The sequence below is a fragment of the Pristiophorus japonicus genome, unplaced genomic scaffold, assembly GCF_044704955.1.
Source record: "Pristiophorus japonicus isolate sPriJap1 unplaced genomic scaffold, sPriJap1.hap1 HAP1_SCAFFOLD_257, whole genome shotgun sequence".
NCBI lineage: Eukaryota > Metazoa > Chordata > Chondrichthyes > Pristiophoridae > Pristiophorus > Pristiophorus japonicus.
In genome coordinates, this window is record NW_027252307.1 from 43,092 (window position 1) to 66,574 (window position 23,483).

Here is a 23,483-nt window from a genome sequence, read left to right on the forward strand (position 1 = left end):
CTCGCCATGTGCATGCTGCTCGCCGGTTTAAGGTGTTCCCCGATCAACTTACTGAGCGCTTCAAAAGTCTTGTCCGCCGGCTTCTCTGGCGCTAGAAGGTCCTTCATCAGGGAGTACGTCCTGGATCCACAAACCGTCAGGAGATGAGCCCTGCGTTTGTCGGCCGAATCCTGTCCCAGCCATTCCTTAGTGACAAAACTTTGCTGTAGTCTCTCAATAAAATTGTCCCAATCATCACCAACACAGTACCTCTCGTCTGTGCTGCTAGTGGCCATGCTCGCGTGGTTTAAATCCCAGTTTCTCGTCGCCAATAATATGTCCTTACTATACAGTATAAATGCACACGAGGCCCATACTTGAGAGAAGGTCACCAGTGACCAGTTACCTTTATTAGCCAGCACTGAAGTGATGAAGGTGGGTGGAGCTTCCCCTTTTATACCTGAAAGTCCAGGTTAGGAGTGTCTCCCACAAGTTCGCCCCCTGTGGTCAGTGTTCTCACGGTGTACAACTTAGGTCAGTTTATACATGGGTTACAGTGACAGGTGACTACATGACACTCACTCATCTCAGCGACATGTGGTCACTCTGCTCTTGGCCTATGGAGCGGCTCTTACTCACTAATAACCTGCTCATCGATGCTCAGTTTGGGTTTCACCAGGACCACTGTAGGTGGTTTTATCGGGCGTACTGAAAACGTACCGCCTACTACAGGTTCTGGACGATAGGGATTATATGGACAGATCAGACTCGGACACAAGTCTTTTCGGGCTCAACCGTATTGTGTTTAATAAGATTAACAGCACCACTCATAAACCATACAACCCTGGCTTATCCAATAAGCCCTGCCGTGCTAAGTTACCATGGCTCAATAAAAGCACCCTCCCGCGACATAAACTAACACAGGGCCACTCCCAGCACTAAACCCCTTGGGTTTGGTTGGGATTTACAATAACCCCCTCTCGCAGCCATGTGTAGACGCAGGCAGTATGCTCACCCTGATTGCCCATTGTGTGAGGTCAAGCACTTTGGCAGAAAAAAACAAAGAGCAAGTTATTATTTAAATGGAGAAAGATTGCAAAGTGCTGCAGTACAGCGGGACCTGGGGGTACTTGTGCATGAAACACAAAAGGATAGTATGCAGGTACAGCAAGTGATCAGGAAGGCCAATGGAATCTTGGCCTTTATTGCAAAGGGGATGGAGTATAAAAGTAGGGAAGTCTTGCTACAGTTATACAGGGTATTGGTGAGGCCACACCTGGAGTACTGCGTGCAGTTTTGGTTTCCATATTTACGAAAGGATATACTTGCTTTGGAGGCAGTTCAGAGAAGGTTCACTCGGTTGATTCTGGAGATGAGGGGGTTGACTTATGAGGAAAGGTTGAGAAGGTTGGGCCTCTACTCATTGGAATTCAGAAGAATGAGAGGTGATCTTATTAAGACGTATAAGATTATGAGGGGGCTTGACAGGGTGGATGCAGAGAGGATGTTTCCACTGATGGGGGAGACTAGAACTAGAGGGCATGATCTTAGAATAAGGGGCTGCCCATTTAAAACAGAGATGAAGAGGAATTTCTTCTCTCAGAGGATTGTAAATCTGTGGAATTCGCTGCCTCAGAGAGCTGTGGAAGCTGGGACATAGAATAAATTTAAGACAGAGATAGACAGCTTCTTAACCGATAAGAGGATAAGGGTTTATGGGATGCGGGCAGGGAAGTGGACCTGAGTCCATGATCGGATCAGCCATGATCGTATTAAATGGTGGAGCAGGCTCGAGGGGCCGAATGGCCTGCACGTGCTCCTATTTGTTATGTTCTTATGTTGTCTTGCTTGCTACTTCTTCCTGCATGTCTCGCTCCTGGGCTTAATCCTGAGCTTTCTTTCTGAGCTTTCTGCAAAAACGGCTCCTTATATCCCCAAAACACATCACCTTTTCTCCTGCCAATACTGACCGATGGATAGCCTTTGAAATCTTTGTCGACATTGTAGAGGGAGCTTTACTCTATATCTAACCCCGTGCTGTACCTGCCCTGGGAGTGTTTGATGGGACAGTGTAGAGGGAGTTTTACTCTGTATCTAACCTGTGCTGTACTTGCCCTGGGAGTGTTTGATGGGACAGTGTAGAGGGAGCTTTACTCTGTATCTAACCCCGTGCTGTACCTGCCCTGGGAGTGTTTGATGGGACAGTGTAGAGGGAGCTTTACTCTGTATCTAACCCCCTGTACCTGCCCTGGGAGTGTTTGATGGGACAGTGACGAGGGAGCTTTACTCTGTATCTAACTCTCTGTACCTGCCCTGGGAGTGTTTGATGGGACAGTGTGGAGGGAGCTTTACTCTGTATCTAATCCCCTGTACCTGCCCTGGGAGTGTTTGATGGGACAGTGTAGAGGGAGCTTTACTCTGTATCTAAGCCCGTGCTGTACCTGCCCTGGGAGTGTTTGATGGGACAGTGAAGAGGGAGCTTTACTCTGTATCTAACTCCCTGTACCTGCACTGGGAGTGTTTGATGGGACAGTGTGGAGGGAGCTTTACTCTGTATCTAACCCTCTGTACCTGCCCTGGGAGTGTTTGATGGGACAGTGTAGAGGGAGCTTTACTCTGTATCTAACCCCCTGTACCTGCCCTGGGAGTGTTTGATGGGACAGTGTAGAGGGAGCTTTACTCTGTATCTAACCCCCTGTACCTGCCCTGGGAGTGTGTGATGGGACAGTGTAGAGGGAGCTTTACTCTGTATCTAACCCATGCTGTACCTGCCCTGGGAGTGTTTGATGGGACAGTGTAGAGGGAGCTTTACTCTGTATCTAACCCATGCTGTACCTGCCCTGGGAGTGTTTGATGGGACAGTGTAGAGGTAGCTTTACTCTGTATATCCTCACCCCAAAAGATTTCTTGCAGACACAACAGGTTCGTGCCTTTAAAACACGGCAACAACTGCTGCAACTTCTTCTCCATTCACATTAACCATGACCAATGTAATCATGGCTCCGAATAAAAGAAGTGTGCCTGATAATCCCCCTATCATCATTTAATCTCTGGCCCCTCGCTCCTCTCAGGCTCCTTCAAGGATGTCTCGGAGCGGGCGCAGGACATTCTGAAATGGGAGGGAGAACAGCCAGTTGTCGTGGTGCACATTGGTACCAACGACATAGGTTAAAAAAAGGGATGAGGTCCTACGAAACGAATTTAAGGAGCTAGGAGCTAAATTAAAAAGTAGGACCTCAAAAGTAGTAATCTCGGGATTGCTACCAGTGCCACGTGCTAGTCAGAGTAGGAATCGTAGGATAGCTCAGATGAATACGTGGCTTGAGCAGTGGTGCAGCAGGGAGGGATTCAAATTCCTGGGGCATTGGAATAGGTTCTGGGGGAGGTGGGACCAGTACAAACCGGACGGTCTGCACCTGGGCAGGACCGGAACCAATGTCCTCGGGGGAGTGTTTGCTAGTGCTGTTGGGAAGGAGTTAAACTAATATGGCAGGGGGATGGGAACCAATGCAGGGAGACAGAGGGAGACAAAAGGGAGGCAGAGGCAGGAGACGGAGGGGAGATGGGGGGCGGAGAGACCCGGGGCGGGGAACAGGAAGGGCCACTGTGCGGCAGAATTCTAAGAGGACAAAGGGTGTTAAAAAAACAAGCCTGAAGGCTTTGTGTCTTAATGCAAGGAGTATCCGCAATAAGATGCATGAATTAACTGTGCAAATAGATGTTAACAAATATGATGTGATTGGGATTACGGAGACGTGGCTCCAGGATGATCAGGGCTGGGAACTCAACATCCAGGGGTATTCAACATTCAGGAAGGATAGAATAAAAGGAAAAGGAGGTGGGGTAGCATTGCTGGTTAAGGAGGAGATTAAGGCAATAGTTAGGAAGGACATTAGCTTGGATGATGTGGAATCTATATGGGTAGAGCTGCAGAACACCAAAGGGCAAAAAACGTTAGTGGGAGTTGTGTACAGACCTCCAAACAGTAGTAGTGATGTTGGGGAGGGCATCAAACAGGAAATTAGGGGTGCATGCAATAAAGGTGCAGCAGTTATAATGGGTGACTTTAATATGCACATAGATTGGGCTAGCCAAACTGGAAGCAATACGGTGGAGGAGGATTTCCTGGAGTGCATAAGGGATGGTTTTCTAGACCAATATGTCGAGGAACCAACTAGGGGGGAGGCCATCTTAGACTGGGTGTTGTGTAATGAGAGAGGACTAATTAGCAATCTCGTTGTGCGAGGCCCCTTGGGGAAGAGTGACCATAATATGGTGGAATTCTGCATTAGGATGGAGAATGATACAGTTAATTCAGAGACCATGGTCCAGAACTTAAAGAAGGGTAACTTTGAAGGTCTGAGGCGTGAATTGGCTAGGATAGATTGGCGAATGATACTTAAGGGGTTGACTGTGGATGGGCAATGGCAGACATTTAGAGATCGCATGGATGAATTACAACAATTGTACATTCCTGTCTGGCGTAAAAATTAAAAGGGAAGGTGGCTCAACCGTGGCTATCAAGGGAAATCAGGGATAGTATTAAAGCCAAGGAAGTGGCATACAAATTGGCCAGAAATAGCAGCGAACCTGGGGACTGGGAGAAATTTAGAACTCAGCAGAGGAGGACAAAGGGTTTGATTAGGGCAGGGAAAATGGAGTACGAGAAGAAGCTTGCAGGGAACATTAAGGCAGATTGCAAAAGTTTCTATAGGTATGTAAAGAGAAAAAGGTGAGTAAAGACAAATGTAGGTCCCCTGCAGTCAGAATCAGTGGAAGTCATAACGGGGAACAAAGAAATGGCAGACCAATTGAACAAGTACTTTGGTTCAGTATTCACTAAGGAGGACACAAACAACCTTCCGGATATAAAAGGGGTCAGAGGGTCTAGTAGGGAGGAGGAACTGAGGGAAATCTTTATTAGTCAGGAAATTGTGTTGGGGAAATTGATGGGATTGAAGGCCGATAAATCCCCAGGGCCTGATGGACTGCATCCCAGAGTACTTAAGGAGGTGGCCTTGGAAATAGCGGATGCATTGACAGTCATTTTCCAACATTCCATTGACTCTGGATCAGTTCCTATCGAGTGGAGGGTAGCCAATGTAACCCCACTTTTTAAAAAAGGAGGGAGAGAGAAAACAGGGAATTATAGACCGGTCAGCCTGACCTCAGTAGTGGGTAAAATGATGGAATCAATTATTAAGGATGTCATAGCAGCGCATTTGGAAAATGGTGACATGATAGGTCCAAGTCAGCATGGATTTGTGAAGGGAAAATCATGTTTGACAAATCTTCTGGAATTTTTTGAGGATGTTTCCAGTAAAGTGGACAAAGGAGAACCAGTTGATGTGGTATATTTGGACTTTCAGAAGGCTTTCGACAAGGTCCCACACAAGAGATTAATGTGCAAAGTTAAAGCACATGGGATTGGGGGTAGTGTGCTGACATGGATTGAGAACTGGTTGTCAGACAGGAAGCAAAGAGTAGGAGTAAATGGATACTTTTCAGAATGGCAGGCAGTGACTAGTGGGGTACCGCAAGGTTCTGTGCTGGGGCCCCAGCTGTTTACATTGTACATTAATGATTTAGACGAGGGGATTAAATGTAGTATCTCCAAATTTGCGGATGACACTAAGTTGGGTGGCAGTGTGAGCTGCGAGGAGGATGCTATGAGGCTGCAGAGTGACTTGGATAGGTTAGGTGAGTGGGCAAATGCATGGCAGATGAAGTATAATGTGGATAAATGTGAGGTTATCCACTTTGGTGGTAAAAACAGAGAGACAGACTATTATCTGAATGGTGACAGATTAGGAAAAGGGAAGGTGCAACGAGACCTGGGTGTCATGGTACATCAGTCATTGAAGGTTGGCATGCAGGTACAGCAGGCGGTTAAGAAAGCAAATGGCATGTTGGCCTTCATAGCGAGGGGATTTGAGTACAGGGGCAGGGAGGTGTTGCTACAGTTGTACAGGGCATTGGTGAGGCCACACCTGGAGTATTGTGTACAATTTTGGTCTCCTAACTTGAGGAAGGACATTCTTGCTATTGAGGGAGTGCAGCGAAGGTTCACCAGACTGATTCCCGGGATGGTGGGACTGACCTATCAAGAAAGACTGGATCAACTGGGCTTGTATTCACTGGAGTTCAGAAGAATGAGAGGGGACCTCATAGAAACGTTTAAAATCCTGACGGGTTTAGACAGGTTAGATGCAGGAAGAATGTTCCCAATGTTGGGAAAGTCCAGAACCAGGGGTCACAGTCTAAGGATAAGGGGTAAGCCATTTAGGACCGAGATGAGGAGAAACTTCTTCACCCAGAGAGTGGTGAACCTGTGGAATTCTCTACCACAGAAAGTGGTTGGGGCCAATTCACTAAATATATTGAAAAGGGAGTTAGATGAAGTCCTTACTACTAGGGGAATCAAGGGGTATGGCGAGAAAGCAGGAATGGGGTATTGAAGTTTCATGTTCAGCCATGAACTCATTGAATGGCGGTGCAGGCTAGAAGGGCTGAATGGCCTACTCCTGCACCTATGTTTCTATGTTTCTATGTTTCACAACCCTTTGGGCTGCTGTTGCTTTCTCCTGCAGCCTCCGGCTCTTTTTCACCTGTTTGATCTTCCCTGCAGATTCAGCCTCTTCCTTACATTAAATTTAAGCCACAGAACTGCTCCTTCTCCCTCCTTCTGCCCCTCACTAACCTTTCCCTTTCCACATGATACCCCCCACTCCCCAATTCCATGTCTCCGTCCTCCTCCGACTCCTCACTCTCGAGCTCTTCTGTAATCTCCCGTCCCTGTTCCCCGTCTCCCTGAGAGAGTCCTCCTGCGAACAAGGTTTCTCCAACAGTGCCACTCCCTTCGGTGTCACCTCCATCACTGACCCTTGTGATACGTCCTTACTACACAGTATAAATACACACCAGGCCCATGCTTGAGAGAAGGTCAGTCTGTGACCTGTCCTTTATTCCTTAGCACTCAAGTGATGAAGGTGGGTGGAGCTTCCCCTTTTATACCTGAAGGTCCAGGTTAGGAGTGTCTCCCACCTAGTGGTCAGTGTTCTCATGGTGTACAATGCTGGTTGAATACATGACATCACCTCCCCGTTTCTTCTCTCTCTGGGACAATGGCGTGTCTCCACCCATCTTGCTCCCTTTTAGCGTTTTTGTCTCCCTGCTCCCGTCCTGCTGCCCCTTTAAGGCTCCAACCTCTTGCACCCTCTCCTGGTCTTTCCCCCTTCTGTTCCCCAAGACGTACAACTCCCCATCTCTCTTTGGAGTATTTACACGCACCCCGCAGCGTTACGGCTCGACTCTGTCCCTGACCCATCGCTGACTTTGCCCTTTTCCACCATACTTGGTGTGTTTTCCACCAACCCCATCCTGTTTTCTGTTCTGCAATTTTCTGCATCTTCTTGTGCTCTTTCCTCATTCCATTCGGCTGTGTCCTCCGCCTGCTCCGCTCCTCCGGCCACTCCACTCACACCTCCTGCTCCTTCTCCCATCTCCTTGTCACTCAAGGAGCTTCCTTCTGCCTCACACTCACAGCGGGTGGGGCCTTTGTGACAAACCCCACAGCTCTCTGCCTCGCAGGTCCGAGCGATGTGTCCAGACTTGGCACAATTATAATTTGAAAAAAAAACACCCAAAAACCCGCCACCAACCTTTTACAAACTCACTCCAACACCTGCAGTAATCAGCAGCACCTGCTCACTCCTGGCCCCTCCCACCCAGAGAGTGCTCACTCCTGGCCCCTCCCACCCAGAGAGTGCTCACTCCTGGCCCCTCCCACCCAGAGAGTGCTCACTCCTGGCCCCTCCCACCCAGAGAGTGCTCACTCCTGGCCCCTCCCACCCAGAGAGTGTTCACTCCTGGCCCCTCCCACCCAGAGAGTGCTCACTTCTGGCCCCTCCCACCCAGAGTGCTCACTCCTGGCCCCTCCCACCCAGAGAGTGCTCACTCCTGGCCCCTCCCACCCAGAGTGCTCACTCTTGGCCCCTCCCACCCAGAGAGTGCTCACTCCTGGCCCCTCCCACCCAGAGAGTGCTCACTCCTGGCCCCTCCCACCCAGAGAGTGCTCACTCCTGGCCCCTCCCACCCAGAGTGCTCACTCTTGGCCCCTCCCACCCAGAGAGTGCTCACTCCTGGCCCCTCCCACCCAGAGAGTGCTCACTCCTGGCCCCTCCCACCCAGAGAGTGACCCATTGAGCTACAGCTCCCACCTAATCTGGTCATGATCACATTGTTGTTGTATGGGAGCTTGCTGTGCGCAAATTGGCTGCTGAGTTACATTACAACAGCGACTACACTCCAAAAGTACCTAATTGGCTGTAAAGCGCTTTGGGACATCCTGCGGTGGTGAAAGGCGCTATATAAATGCAAGTCCGCGTTATTGTGGGGTGAGATTTGAGCCGAGTGCCTTTCCAACAGCCGATGCTCGGTGTCACGGCCAGGTTCTGATGCCTGGTTGAGCACAGCTTGAATATAAATGGGGTAAAAGGCATAAAATGCTCTGAGCGATCAGCCTCTCCTCTGCCTGCAAATCAAAGCCATGATTCACCTGAATGCAAGGTCAGCCAGCACAAGGAAGTGCACCTTCAGTGCTGACCCAGCGGACAGGCCATGGACCACAAAGCTGACCAGAACTCTCCGCCAACTTCAGCGCAAAGCCAGCCGCTGAAGGTCAAGTGATAAATACTGATTTCGGCCAATCCCAGGGGGTTGGGCTGAAGGAAGAGTTGGTGTCTGCGGCTGTCTCTTTGCGGCTGAGTGGAGACACGATGAAGATGAATGAATTACTCTCCCCGGACATTCCGTTGGACGTATTTCCACAAAGTCATTTCTCGGCGAGGATTGAAAGCAGAGTGTGCGCGGGTAGCGGCACACATGGGGACAGAGGCCCTGACCAGCGCTGCCTGTGTCTGGGATCATGTCCAGCATTGCTGGGCTTTCTGGGCAGCTCAGTGACACTCCGTTAAGTATTTTATGGTTGCCTAGATTTGCTTGGCAGCTCCCGACTCCAACAATCAATTCTGCTTTGTGTCACGCAATAAAAAAACTGCGCCAATCCATCCTTGGCGCTCCTTAATCAAAGCTCCTGCTCCCTGTCTAACATCACGTACTCTCAGTTTAAAGCAGACATGTCCCCTTCTCGGCCACATTGAAAATAAGAACATAAGAACATAAGAATTAGGAACAGGAGTAGGCCATCTAGCCCCTCGAGCCTGCTCCGCCATTCAACAAGATCATGGCTGATCTGGCCGTGGACTCAGCTCCACTTACCCGCCCGCTCCCCGTAACCCTTAATTCCCTTATTGGTTAAAAATCTATCTATCTGTGACTTGAATACATTCAATGAGCTAGCCTCAACTGCTTCCTTGGGCAGAGAATTCCACAGATTCACAACCCTCTGGGAGAAGAAATTCCTTCTCAACTCGGTTTTAAATTGGCTCCCCCGTATTTTGAGGCTGTGCCCCCTAGTTCTAGTCTCCCCAACCAGTGGAAACAACCTCTCTGCCTCTATCTTATCTATCCCTTTCATTATTTTAAATGTTTCTATAAGATCACCCCTCATCCTTCTGAACTCCAAGAGTAAAGACCCAGTCTACTCAATCTATCATCATAAGGTAACCCCCTCATCTCCGGAATCAGCCTAGTGAATCGTCTCTGTACCCCCTCCAAAGCTAGTATATCCTTCCTTAAGTAAGGTGACCAAAACTGCACGCAGTACTCCAGGTGCGGCCTCATCAATACCCTGTACAGTTGCAGCAGGACCTGCCTGCTTTTGTACTCCATCCCTCTCGCAATGAAGGCCAACATTCCATTCGCCTTCCTGATTACCTGCTGCACCTGCAAACTAACTTTTTTGGATTCATGCACAAGGGCCCCCAGGTCCCTCTGCACCTCAGCATGTTGTAATTTCTCCCCATTCAAATAATATTCCCTTTTACTGTTTTTTTTTCCAAGGTGCATGATCTCACGTTTTCCCACATTGTATTCCATCTGCCAAACCTTAGCCCATTCGCTTAACCGATCTAAATCTCTTTGCAGTCCCTCTGTGTCCTCTACACAACCTGCTTTCCCACTAATCTTAGTGTCATCTGCAAATTTTGTTGCACTACACTCTGTCCCCTCTTCCAGGTCATCTATGTATATTGTAAACAGTTGTGGTCCCAGCACCGATCCCTGTGGCACACCACTAACCACCGATTTCCAACCCGAAAAGGACCCATTTATCCCGACTCTCTGCTTTCTGTTCGCCAGCCAATTCTCGATCCATGCTAATACATTTCCTCTGACTCCGCGTACCTTTATCTTCTGCAGTAACCTTTTGTGTGGCACCTTATCGAATGCCTTTTGGAAATCTAAATACACCACATCCATCGGTACACCTCTATCCACCATGCTCGTTATATCCTCAAAGAATTCCAGTAAAATGCAAAAATGAACCGGCTGCCTCCTCTTTCCTGTTTAATAGCAACAAGATATTGTGTTTTATTGCCAACAACCTTGCATTTTATAAATAAGATAAGGTTCCGGATACATGGAAAGTGACCGTCTCTGACCCACCATTCCAGAATGGCTGCTCAGGAGTGAGGCCTCAATAAACTCACTGATTTCTGAGGCCTCAACAGATACAAACTCGAGCTGTTTGTTTCCACATAATCGCAAAACCGGAGCCCTGTCTGCCCTCCCAGGGCGATGAGAAAGATCCTACGGCTGCTATTTCGCAGAGGGGCAGAGGGAGTTCTCCACGGAGTCCAGAGGCCAATCTCAGAGGCTAGCTTATCCTCAAACAACATCATCAAAAAAACAGATGATCTGGTTCATTATCGCATTGCTGTTTGTGGGAGCTTGCTCTGCGCAAATTGGCTGCTGCGGTTTCCACATTACAACCGTGACTGCACTTCAAAAATACTTAATTGGCTGTAAAGTGCTGTACTGACAGTGCAGCACTCCCTCAGTACTGACCCTCCGACAATGCGGCGCTCCCTCAGTACTGCCCCTCTGACAGTGCAGCACTCCCTCAGTACTGCCCCTCCGACTGTGCGGCGCTCCCTCAGTACTGCCCCTCCGACAGTGCAGCGCTGCCTCAGTACTGCCCCTCCGACTGTGCGGCGCTCCCTCAGTACTGCCCCTCCGACAGTGGGGTGCTCCCTCAGCACTGCCCCTCTGACAGTGCGGCATTCCCTTGCCCAGTTACAGGAGATGCCCCTGTCCCTTGCCCAGTTACAGGAGATGCCCCTGCCCCTTGCCCAGTTACAGATGCCCCTGTCCCTTGTCCAGTTACAGGAGATGCCTCTGTCCCTTGCCCAGTTACAGGAGATGCCCCTGTCCCTTGCCCAGTTACAGGAGATGCTCCTGTCCCTTGCCCAGTTACAGAAGATGCCCCTGTCCCTTGCCCAGTTACAGGAGATGTCCCTGTCCCTTGCCCAGTTACAGAAGATGCCCCTGTCCCTTGCCCAGTTACAGAAGATGCCCCTGTCCCTTGTCCAGTTACAGGAGATGCCACTGTCCCTTGCCCAGTTATAGGAGATGCCCCTGTCCCTTGCCCAGTTACAGGAGATGCCCCTGTCCCTTGCCCAGTTACAAGAGATGCCCCTGTCCCTTGCCCAGTTACAGGAGATGCCCCTGTCCCTTGCCCAGTTGCAGGGGATGCCCCTCTCCCTTGCCCAGTTACACGATATGCCCCTGTCCCTTGCCCAGTTACAGGAGATGCCCCTCTCCCTTGCCCAGTTACAGGAGATGCCCCTCTCCCTTGCCCAGTTGCAGAAGATCCCTAACTCCGGAAGCCAGCAGTAGTTGCCCAGTCAATGTGAAATGCTGTTTCTCAAGGACAGCGTTAAGTAGAGTGGGTCAACTGTATTTGCAAAACTGACAAGTACTGATGAGCAATTCGGGCGGTAATTAGAGCAGACATTGTGCGGTAATTAGTCGCCCTATAAAAAACTCACTTGAATACGTCCTTTGTGAATTTGTGTATTTTAAATGGACACATCACCAGAAGCCCGATTACTAACTAAAGTTGTAAGCTTAGTGATTAGAATTCAAAAATAGTCTGGTACATGGAAGGTGGGGAGATCAGCTTAAAGATATTTCCTGATATTCAGAGTATTTCTGTGATCTACAATCACTTCCTAAATACACACCGTACTGTTCAGTGTGGAATAATACCATTCCTCCCTCCAATTCTCACTCTCTTCACTCCCACACACACTGACTCTCAATGGGGTACAGGTCCCACAGACACTGACACTCACTGGGGTACGAATCCCACAAACTGACTCTCACTGGGGTACAGGCCATACACACTGACTCTCACTGGGGTACAGTTCCCACAGACACTGACTCTCACTGGGGTACAGGTCCCACAGACACTGACTCTCACTGGGGTACAGGTCCCACACACACTGACTCTCACTGGGGTACGGGTTCCACACACACTGACTCTCACTGGGGTATGTGTCCCACACACACTGACTCTCACTGGGGTACGGGTCCCACGCACACTGACTCTCACTGGGGTACGGGTCCCACACACACTGACTCTCACTGGGGTACGGGTCCCACGCACACTGACTCTCACTGGGGTATGTATCCCACACACACTGACTCTCACTGGGGTATGTGTCCCACACACACTGACTCTCACTGGGGTACGGGTCCCACACACACTCACTCTCACTGGGGTATGGGTCCCATACACACCGACCCTCACTGGGGTACAGGTCCCACAAACATTGACTCTCACTGGGGTACGGGTCCCACACACACTGACTCTCACTGGGGTACGGGTCCCACACACACTGACTCTCACTGGGGAATGGGTCCCACGCACACTGACTCTCATTGGGGTACGGGTCCCACACACACTGACCCTCACTGGGGTACAGGTCCCACAAACATTGACTCTCACTGGGGTACGGGTCCCATACACACTGACTCTCACTGGGGTACGGGTCCCACACACACTGACTCTCACTGGGGTATGGGTTCCCGGTTTAATTATTAACTGAATTTAAATTCCCCAGCTGCCTGGGTGGGATTGAAACACACGTTTCTGGATCATTCGGCTCGGCCTCTGGATTACTGGACCAGTGTGTTAACCACAATGCTACCGTACCATGGAACAAATAAATAAACTTGCTGTGTCGATAAATTATCCCTCATCTCCCCCTCTGGTTCTTTTGCCAATTATCTTGAATCTGTGTCCTCTGGTTACCGATCCTCCTGCCACTGGGAACAGTTTCTCCTGATTTACTCTATCACTGTAAAGTCCTGTCCCCTCAGTACAGACTCACACGAGGCATGGAGTGAAGTCAAGGTCACTCTGGACCTGCACCTTTATTTCACAGCTCTGGAATGCTGCACTTGCCTGAGACCTGTCCTTATATACCTGTCTCTTGCAAGTGCACCCCTGGTGGTAAGGTATGCTGGTGGTTACAGGTCATATCTTATTACAGTCATGTATAGCATGTTAGGATACAGTTATATATAATAATGTAAGATACATGACAATCACAACCCTTCATAATCCTAACCACCTCTGTTAAATCTCTGCTTAACTTTCTCCGCTGTACAGAGAACAACCCCAGCCTTCCCAGTCTCTCCCCATCACTGAAGCCCCTCATCCCTGATGAGGAATCAGCAATTGCTGGAACAATGATACGGGAGAAGGTCTTTCACAGCCCGACAGGATTCTAATAGGGGAGTGGCTGCTGGTTCATCTGAAGAATCCGCTAAATTTGCTCTACATCTCATTGTCCTGATGTGTGGGACTCGCTGCCAGCTTCACATCCAGTCTGTCAGAGCTGGGCCTCGGACTCCCTGTGGGTCTCAAAACCAGCACATGTACATCACACCACGACAAAAGGACAGCGATTCACTCCCATCTGATGGGAAAGTGTAGAGGGAGCATTACTCTATATCTAACCCGTGCTGTACCTGCCCTGGGAGTGTTTGATGGGACAATGTAGAGGGAGCTTCACTCTGTATCTAACCCCCTGTACCTGCCCTGGGAGTGTTTGATGGGACAGTGTAGAGGGAGCTTTACTCTGTATCTAACCCGTGCTGTACCTGCCCTGGGAGTGTTTGATGGGACAATGTAGAGGGAGCTTTACTCTGTTTCTAACCCGTGCTGTACCTGCCGTGGGAGAGTTTGATGGGACAATGTAGAGGGAGCTTTACTCTGTTTCTAACCCGTGCTGTACCTGCCGTGGGAGAGTTTGATGGAACACTATAGAGGGCGCTTTACTCTGTATCTAACCCGTGCTGTACCTGTCCTGGGAGTGTTTGTTGGGACAGTGTAGAAGAAACTTTACTCTGCATCTAAACCGTGCTGTACCTGCCCTGGGAGTGTTTAATGGACAGTGTAGAGGGAGCTTCACTCGGGATCTAACCCCGTGCTGTACCTGCCCTGGGAATGTTTGATGGGACAGTGCAGAGGGAGCTTTACTCTGTATCTAACCCGTGCTGCACCTGCCCTGGGAGTGTTTGATGGGACACTGTAGAGGGCGCTTTACTCTGTATCTAACCCCGTGCTGTACCTGTCCTGGGAGTGTTTGATGGAACACTGTAGAGGGCGCTTTACTCTGTATCTAACCCCGTGCTGTACCTGTCCTGGGAGTGTTTGATGGAACAGTGTAGAGGGAGCTTCACTCTGTATCGAATCCCCTGTACCTGCCCTGGCAGTGTTTGATGGGACAGTGTAGAAGGAGCTTCACTCTGTATCTAACCCGTGCTGTACCTGCCCTGGGAGTGTTTGATGGGACAGTGTAGAGGGAGCTTCACTCTGTATCTAACCCCCTGTACCTGCCCTGGGAGTGTTTGATGGGACAGTGTAGAGGGCGCTTTACTCTGTATCTAACCCCGTGCTGTACCTGTCCTGGGAGTGTTTGTTGGGACAGTGTAGAAGAAACTTCACTCTGGATCGAACCCCGTGTTGTACCTGCCCTGGGAATGTTTGATGGGACAGTGCAGAGGGAGCTTTACTCTGTATCTAACCCGTGCTGTACCTGCCCTGGGAGTATTTGATGGGACAGTGTAGAGGGTTCTTTACTTTGTATCTAACCCGTGCTGTACCTGCCCTGGGAGTGTTTGATGGGACAGTGTCGAGAGAGCTTTACTCTGTATCTAAGCCTGTGCTGTACCCGCCCTGGGAGTGTTTGATGGGACAGTGTAGAGGGAGCTTTACTCTGTATCTAACCCCCTGTACCCGCCCTGGGAGTGTTTGATGGGACAGTGTAGAGGGAGCTTCACTCTGTATCTAAGCCCGTACTGTACCTGTCCTGGGAGTGTTTGATGGGACAGTGTAGAGGGAGCTTTACTCTGTATCTAACCCGTGCTGTACCTGCCCTGGGAGTGTTTGATGGGACAGTGTAGAGGGAGCTTTACTCTGTATCTAACCCATGCTGTACCTGCCCTGGGAGTGTTTGATGGGACAGTGTAGAGGGAGCTTTACTCTGTATCTAACCCGTGCTGCACCTGCCCTGGGAGTGTTTGATGGGACAGTGGAGAGGAGCTTTACTCTGTATCTAACCCGCTGTACCTGCCCTGGGAGTGTTTGATAGGACAGTGTCGAGGGAGCATTACTCTGTATCTAACCCGTGCTGCACCTGCCCTGGGAGTGTTTGATGGGACAGTGTAGAGGGAGCTTCACTCTGTATCTAAGCCCGTGCTGTACCTGCCCTGGGAGTGTTTGATGCGACAGTGTAGAGGGAGCTTTACTCTGTATCTAACCCGTGCTGCACCTGCCCTGGGAGTGTTTGATGGGACAGTGGAGAGGAGCTTTACTCTGTATCTAACCCGTGCTGTACCTGCCCTGGGAGTGTTTGATGGGACAGTGTAGAGAGAGCCTTACTCTGTATCTAACCCTGTGCTGTACCTGCCCTGGGAGTGTTTGATAGGACAGTGTCGAGGGAGCATTACTCTGTATCTAACCCGTGCTGCACCTGCCCTGGGAGTGTTTGTTGGGACAGTGCAGAGGGAGCTTTACGCTGTATCTAACCCGTGCTGTACCTGCCCTGGGAGTGTTTGATGGGACAGTGTAGAGGGAGCTTTACTCTGTATCTAAGCCCGTGCTGTACCTGCCCTGGGAGTGTTTGATGGGACAGTGTAGAGGGAGCTTTACTCTGTTTCTAACCCCGTGCTGTACCTGCCCTGGGAGTGTTTGATGGGACAGTGTAGAGGCAGCTTTACTCTGTATCTAACCCATGCTGCAACTGCCCTGGGAGTGTTTGATGGGACAGTGTAGAGGGAGCTTTACTCTGTATCTAACCCGTGTTGTACCTGCCCTGGGAGTGTTTGATGTGACAGTGTGGAGGGAGCTTCACTCTGTATCTAAGCCCGTGCTGTACCTGCCCTGGGAGTGTTTGATGTGACAGTGTAGAGGGAGCTTTACTCTGTATCTAACCCGTGCTGTACCTGCCCTGGGAGTGTTTGATGGGACAGTGTAGAGGGAGCTTTACTCTGTATCTAACCCGTGCTGTACCTGCCCTGGGAGTGTTTGATGGGAGAGTGTAGATGGAGCTTTACTCTGTATCTAACACATGCTGCACCTGCCCTGGGAGTGTTTGATGGGACAGTGTAGAGGGAGCTTTACTCTGTATTTAACCCGTGCTGTATCTGCCCTGGGAGTGTTTGTTGGGCCAGTATAGAGAAAGCTTCACTCTGTATCTAACCCGTGCTGTATCTGCCCTGGGAGTGTTTGATGGGACAGTGTAGAGGGAGCTTTACTCTCCATCTAACCCGTGCTGTACCTGACCTGGGAGTGTTTGATGGGACAGTGTAGAGTGAGCTTTACTCTCCATCTAACCCATGCTGTACCTGTCCTGGGAGTGTTTGATGGGACAGTGTAGAAGGAGCTTTACTCTGTATCTAACCCGTGCTGATCCTGCACTGGGAGTGTTTGATGGGACAGTGTCGAGGGAGCTTTACTCTGGATCTAACCCGTGCTGTACATGCCCTGGGCGTGTTTGATGGGACAGTGTAGAGGGAGCTTTACTCTGTATCTAACCGCATGCTGTACCTGCCCTGGGAGTGAGTGATGTGACAGTGTAGCGGGAGCTTTACTCTGTATCTAACCCCCTGTACCTGCCCTGGGAGTGTTTGATGTGACAGTGTGGAGGGAGCTTCACTCTGTATCTAACCCCCTGTACCTGCCCTGGGAGTGTTTGATGGGACAGTGTAGAAGGAGCTTCACTCTGTATCTAACACGTGTTGCACCTGCCCTGGGAGTGTTTGATGGGACAGTGTAGAGGGAGCTTTACTCTGTATTTAACCCGTGCTGTACCTGCCCTGGGAGTGTTTGTTGGGCCAGTATAGAGGAAGCTTCACTCTGTATCTAACCCGTGCTGTATCTGCCCTGGGAGTGTTTGATGGGACAGTGTAGAGTGAGCTTTACTCTCCATCTAACCCGTGCTGTACCTGACGTGGGAGTGTTTGATGGGACAGTGTAGAGTGAGCTTTACTCTCCATCTAACCCATGCTGTACCTGTCCTGGGAGTGTTTGATGGGACAGTGTAGAAGGAGCTTTACTCTGTATCTAACCCGTGCTGATCCTGCACTGGGAGTGTTTGATGGGACAGTGTAGAGGGAGCTTTACTCTGTATCTAAGCCCGTGCTGCACCTGCCCCTGGGAGTGTTTGATGGGACAGTGTAGAGGGAGCTTTACTCTGTATCTAACCCGTGCTGTACCTGCCCTGGGAGTGTTTGATGGGACAGTGTCAAGAGAGCTTTACTCTGTATCTAACCCGTGCTGTACCTGCCCTGGGAGTGTTTGATAGGACAGTGTAGAGGGAGCTTTACTCTGTATCTAACCCGTGCTGTACCTGCCCTGGGAGTGTTTGATGGCACAGTGTAGAAGGAGCTTTACTCTGTATCTAACCCCGTGCTGTACCTGCCCTGGGAGTGTTTGATGGGACAGTGTAGAGGGAGCTTTACTCTGTATCTAACCCGTGCTGCACCTGCCCTGGGAGTGTTTGATGGGACAGTGTGGAGGGAACTTTACTCTATATTTAACCCATGCTGTACCTGTCCTGGGAGTGTTTGATGGGACAATGTAGAGAGAGCTTTACTCAGTATCTAACCCTGTGCTGTACCTGCCCTGGGAGTGTTTTAAGGGACAGTGTCGAGGGAGCTTTACTCTGTATCTAACCCGTGCTGTACCTGCCCTGGGAGTTGTTGATGGGACAGTGTAGAAGGAGCCTTACTCTGTATCTAACCCCGTGCTGTACCCGCCCTGGGAGTGTTTGATGGGACAGTGTAGAGGGAGCTTCACTCTGTATCTAAACCCGTGCTGTTCCTGCCCTGGGAGTGTTTGATGGGACAGTGTAGAGGGAGCTTTACTTTGTCTCTAACCCGTGCTGTACCTGCCCTGGGAGTGTTTGATGGGACAATGTAGAGAGAGCTTTACTCTGTATCGAAACCTGTGCTGTACCTGCCCTGGGAGTGTTTGATGGGACAGTGTAGAGGGAGCTTTACTCTGTATCTAACCCGTGCTGCACCTGCCCTGGGAGTGTTTGATGGGACAGTGGAGAGGAGCTTTACTCTGTATCTAACCCGTGCTGTACCTGCCCTGGGAATGTTTGATGGGACAGTGTAGAGAGAGCTTTACTCTGTATCTAACCCCGTGCTATAACTGCCCTGGGAGTGTTTGATGGGACAGTGTAGAGAGAGCCTTACTCTGTATCTAACCCCGTGCTGTACGTGCACTGGGAGTGTTTGATAGGACAGTGTAGAGGGACATTACTCTGTATCTAACCCGTGCTGCACCTGCCCTGGGAGTGTTTGATGGGACAGTGTAGAGGGAGCTTTACTCTGTATCTAACCCGTGCTGTACCTGCCTTGGGAGAGTTTGATGGAACATTGTAGAGGGAGCTTTACTCTGTATCTAACCCCGTGCTGTACCTGCCCTGGGAGTGTTTGATGGGACAGTGTAGAAGGAGCTTCACTCTGTATCTAAGCCCGTGCTGTACCTGCCCTGGGAGTGTTTGATGGGACAGTGCAGAGGGGGCTTTACTCTGTATCTAACACGTGCTGAACCTTCCCTGGGAGTGTTTGATGGGTCAGTGTAGAGGGAGCTTTACTCTGTATCTAACCCGTGCTGTACCTGCCCTGGGAGTGAGTGATGTGACAGTGTAGCGGGAGCTTTAGTCTGTATCTAACCCCCTGTACATTCCCTGGGAGTGTTTGTTGGGACAGTGCAGAGGGAGCTTTACTCTGTATCTAACCCGTGCTGTACCTGCCCTGGGAGTATTAGATGGGACAGTGTAGAGGGAGCTTTACTCTGTATCTAACCCATGCTTTACCTGCCCTGGGAGTGTTTGATGGGACAGTGTAGAGGGAGCTTTACTCTGTATCTAACCCCTTGTACCTGCCCTGGGAGTGTTTGATGGGACAGTGTAGTGCGAGCTTTACTCTGTATCTAACCCGTGCTGTACCTGCCCTGGGAGTGTTTGATGGGACAGTGCAGAGGGAGCTTTACTCTGTATCTAACCCGTGCTGTACCTGCCCTGGGAGTGTTTGATGGGACAGTGTAGAGGGAGCCTTACTCTGTATCTAAGCCTGTGCTGTACCCGCCCTGGGAGTGTTTGATGGGACAGTGTAGAGGGAGCTTCACTCTGTATCTAAACCCGTGCTGTACCTGCCCTGGGAGTGTTTGATGGGACAGTGTAGAGGGAGCTTTACTCTGTCTCTAACCCGTGCTGTACCTGCCCTGGGAGTGTTTGATGGGACAATGTAGAGAGAGCTTTACTCTGTATCGAAACCTGTGCTGTACCTGCCCTGGGAGTGTTTGATGGGACAGTGTAGAGGGAGCTTTACTCTGTATCTAACCCGTGCTGCACCTGCCCTGGGAGTGTTTGATGGGACAGTGGAGAGGAGCTTTACTCTGTATCTAACCCGTGCTGTACCTGCCCTGGGAGTGTTTGATGGGACAGTGTAGAGAGAGCTTTACTCTGTATCTAACCCCGTGCTGTACCTGCCCTGGGAGTGTTTGATGGGACAGTGTAGAGAGAGCCTTACTCTGTATCTAACCCTGTGCTGCACCTGCACTGGGAGAGTTTGATAGGACAGTGCAGAGGGACATTACTCTGTATCTCACCCGTGCTGCACCTGCCCTGGGAGTTTTTGATGGGACAGTGTAGAGGGAGCTTTACTCTGTATCTAAGCCCGTGCTGTACCTGCCCTGGGAGTGTTTGATGGCACAGTGTAGAGGGAGCTTTACTCTGTATCTAACCCATTCTGTCCCTGCCCTGGGAGTGTTTGATGGGACAGTGTAGAGGGAGCTTTACTCTGTATCTATCCTGTGCTGTACCTGCCCTGGGAGTGTTTGATGGGACAGTGGAGAGGGAGCTTTACTCTGTATCTAACCCTGTGCTGTACCAGCCCTGGGAGTGTTTGATGGGACAGTGTAGAGGGAGCTTTACTCTGTATCTAACCCGTGTTGTACCTGCCCTGGGAGTGTTTGATGGGACAGTGTAGAGGGAGCTTTACTCTGTATCTAACCCGTGTTGTACCTGCCCTGGGAGTGTTTGATGGGACAGTGTGGAGGGAGCTTCACTCTGTATCTAACCCGTGTTGTACCTGTCCTGGGAGTGTTTGATGTGACAGTGTAGAGGGAGCTTTACTCTGTATCTAACCCGTGCTGTACCTGCCCTGGGAGTGTTTGATGGGACAGTGTAGAAGGAGCTTCACTCTGTATCTAAGCCCGTGCTGTACCTGCCCTGGGAGTGTTTGATGGGAGAGTGTAGATGGAGCTTTACTCTGTATCTAACACGTGCTGCACCTGCCCTGGGAGTGTTTGATGGGACAGTGTAGAGGGAGCTTTACTCTGTATTTAACCCGTGCTGTACCTGCCCTGGGAGTGTTTGATGGGACAGTGTAGAAGGTTCTTTACTCTGTATCTAACCCGTGCTGATCCTGCACTGGGAGTGTTTGATGGGACAGTGTCGAGGGAGCTTTACTCTGGATCTAACCCGTGCTGTACATGCCCTGGGCGTGTTTGATGGGACAGTGTAGAGGGAGCTTTACTCTGGATCTAACCCCGTGCTGTACCTGCCGTGGGAGTGTTTGATGTGACAGTGTAGAGGGATCATCACTCTGTATCTAACCCCGTGCTGTACCTGCCCTGGGAGTGTTTGATGGGACAGTGTAGAAGGAGCTTTACTCTGTATCTAAGCCCGTGCTGTACCTGCCCTGGGAGTGTTTGATGGGACAGTGTAGAGGGAGCTTTACTCTGTATCTAACCCATTCTGTACCTGCCCTGGGAGTGTTTGATGGGACAGTGTAGAGGGAGCTTCACTCTGTATCTATCCCGTGCTGTACCTGCCCTGGGAGTGTTTGATGGGACAGTGTAGAGGGAGCTTTACTCTGTATCTAACCCATTCTGTACCTGCCCTGGGAGTGTTTGATGGGACAGTGTAGAGGGAGCTTCACTCTGTATCTATCCCGTGCTGTAACTGCTCTGGGAGTGTTTGATGGGATAGTGTAGAGGGAGCTTTCCTCTGTATCTAACCCTGTGCTGTACCTGCCCTGGGAGTGTTTGTTGGGACAGTGCAGAGGGAGCTTTACGCTGCATCTAACCCGTGCTGTACCTGCCCTGGGAGTGTTTGATGGGACAGTGTAGAGGGAGCTTTACTCTGTTTCTAACCCCGTGCTGTACCTGCCCTGGGAGTGTTTGATGGTACAGTGTAGAGGCAGCTTTACTCTGTATGTAACCCATGCTGCAACTGCCCTGGGAGTGTTTGATGGGACAGTGCAGAGGGAGCTTTACTCTGTATCTAACACGTGCTGCACCTGCCCTGGGAGTGTTTGATGGGACAGTGTAGAGGGAGCTTTACTCTGTATTTAACCCGTGCTGTACCTGCCCTGGGAGTGTTTGTTGGGCCAGTATAGAGGAAGCTTCACTCTGTATCTAACCCGTGCTGTATCTGCCCTGGGATTATTTGATGGTACAGTGTAGAGGGAGCTTTACTCTGTATCTAACCCGTGCTGTACCTGACCTGGGAGTGTTTGATGGGACAGTGTAGAGGGAGCTTTACTCTGTATCTAAGCCCGTGCTGTACCTGCCCTGGGAGTGTTTGATGGGACAGTGTAGAGGGAGCTTTACTCTGTATCTAACCCATTCTGTCCCTGCCCTGGGAGTGTTTGATGGTACAGTGTCGAGGGAGCTTTACTCTGTATCTATCCCATGCTGTACCTGCCCTGGGAGTGTTTGATGGGACAGTGTAGAGGGAGCTTTACTCTGTTTCTAACCCTGTGCTGTACCTGCACTGGGAGTATTTGATGGGACAGTGTAGTGGGAGCTTTACTCTGAATCTAACCCCCTGTACCTGCCCTGGGAGTGTTTGATGGGACAGTGCAGAGCGAGCTTTACTCTGTATCTAACCCCTTGCTGTACCTGCCCTGCGAGTGTTTGATAGGGCAGTGTAGAGGGAGCTTCACTCTGTATCTAACCCCGTGCTGTACCTGCCCTGGGAGTGTTTGATGGGACAGTGTAGAGGGAGCTTTACTCTGTATCTAACACTGTGCTGTACCTGCCCTGGGAGTGTTTGTTGGGACAGTGCAGAGGGAGCTTTACTCTGTATCTAACCCGTGCTGTACCTGCCCTGGGAGTATTAGATGGGACAGTGTAGAGGGAGCTTTACTCTGTATCTAACCCATGCTGTACCTGCCCTGGGAGTGTTTGATGGGACAGTGTCAAGAGAGCTTTACTCTGTATCTAACCCGTGCTGTACCTGCCCTGGGAGTGTTTGATAGGACAGTGTAGAGGGAGCTTTACTCTGTATCTAACCCGTGCTGTACCTGCCCTGGGAGTGTTTGATGGGACAGTGTAGAAGGAGCTTCACTCTGTATCTGAGCCCGTGCAGTACCTGACCTGGGAGTGTTTGATGGGACAGTGTAGAGGGAGCTTTACTCTGTATCTAACCCCGTGCTGTACCTGCCCTGGGAGTGTTTGATGGGACAGTGTAGAGGGAGCTTTTCTCTGTATCTAACCCGTGCTGTACCTGCCCTGGGAGTTGTTGATGGGACAGTGTAGAAGGAGCCTTACTCTGTATCTAACCCCGTGCTGTACCCGCCCTGGGAGTGTTTGATGGGACAGTGTAGAGGGAGCTTCACTCTGTATCTAAACCCGTGCTGTACCTGCCCTGGGAGTGTTTGATGGGACAGTGTAGAGGGAGCTTTACTCTGTATCTAACACGTGCTGCACCTGCCCTGGGAGTGTTTGATGGGACAGTGTGGAGGGAGCTTTACTCTGTATTTAACCCATGCTGTACCTGCCCTGGGAGTGTTTGATGGGACAGTGTCGAGGGAGCTTTACTCTGTATCTAACCCGTGCTGTACCTGCCCTGGGAGTTGTTGATGGGACAGTGTAGAAGGAGCCTTACTCTGTATCTAACCCCGTGCTGTACCCGCCCTGGGAGTGTTTGATGGGACAGTGTAGAGGGAGCTTCACTCTGTATCTAAACCCGTGCTGTACCTGCCCTGGGAGTGTTTGATGGGACAGT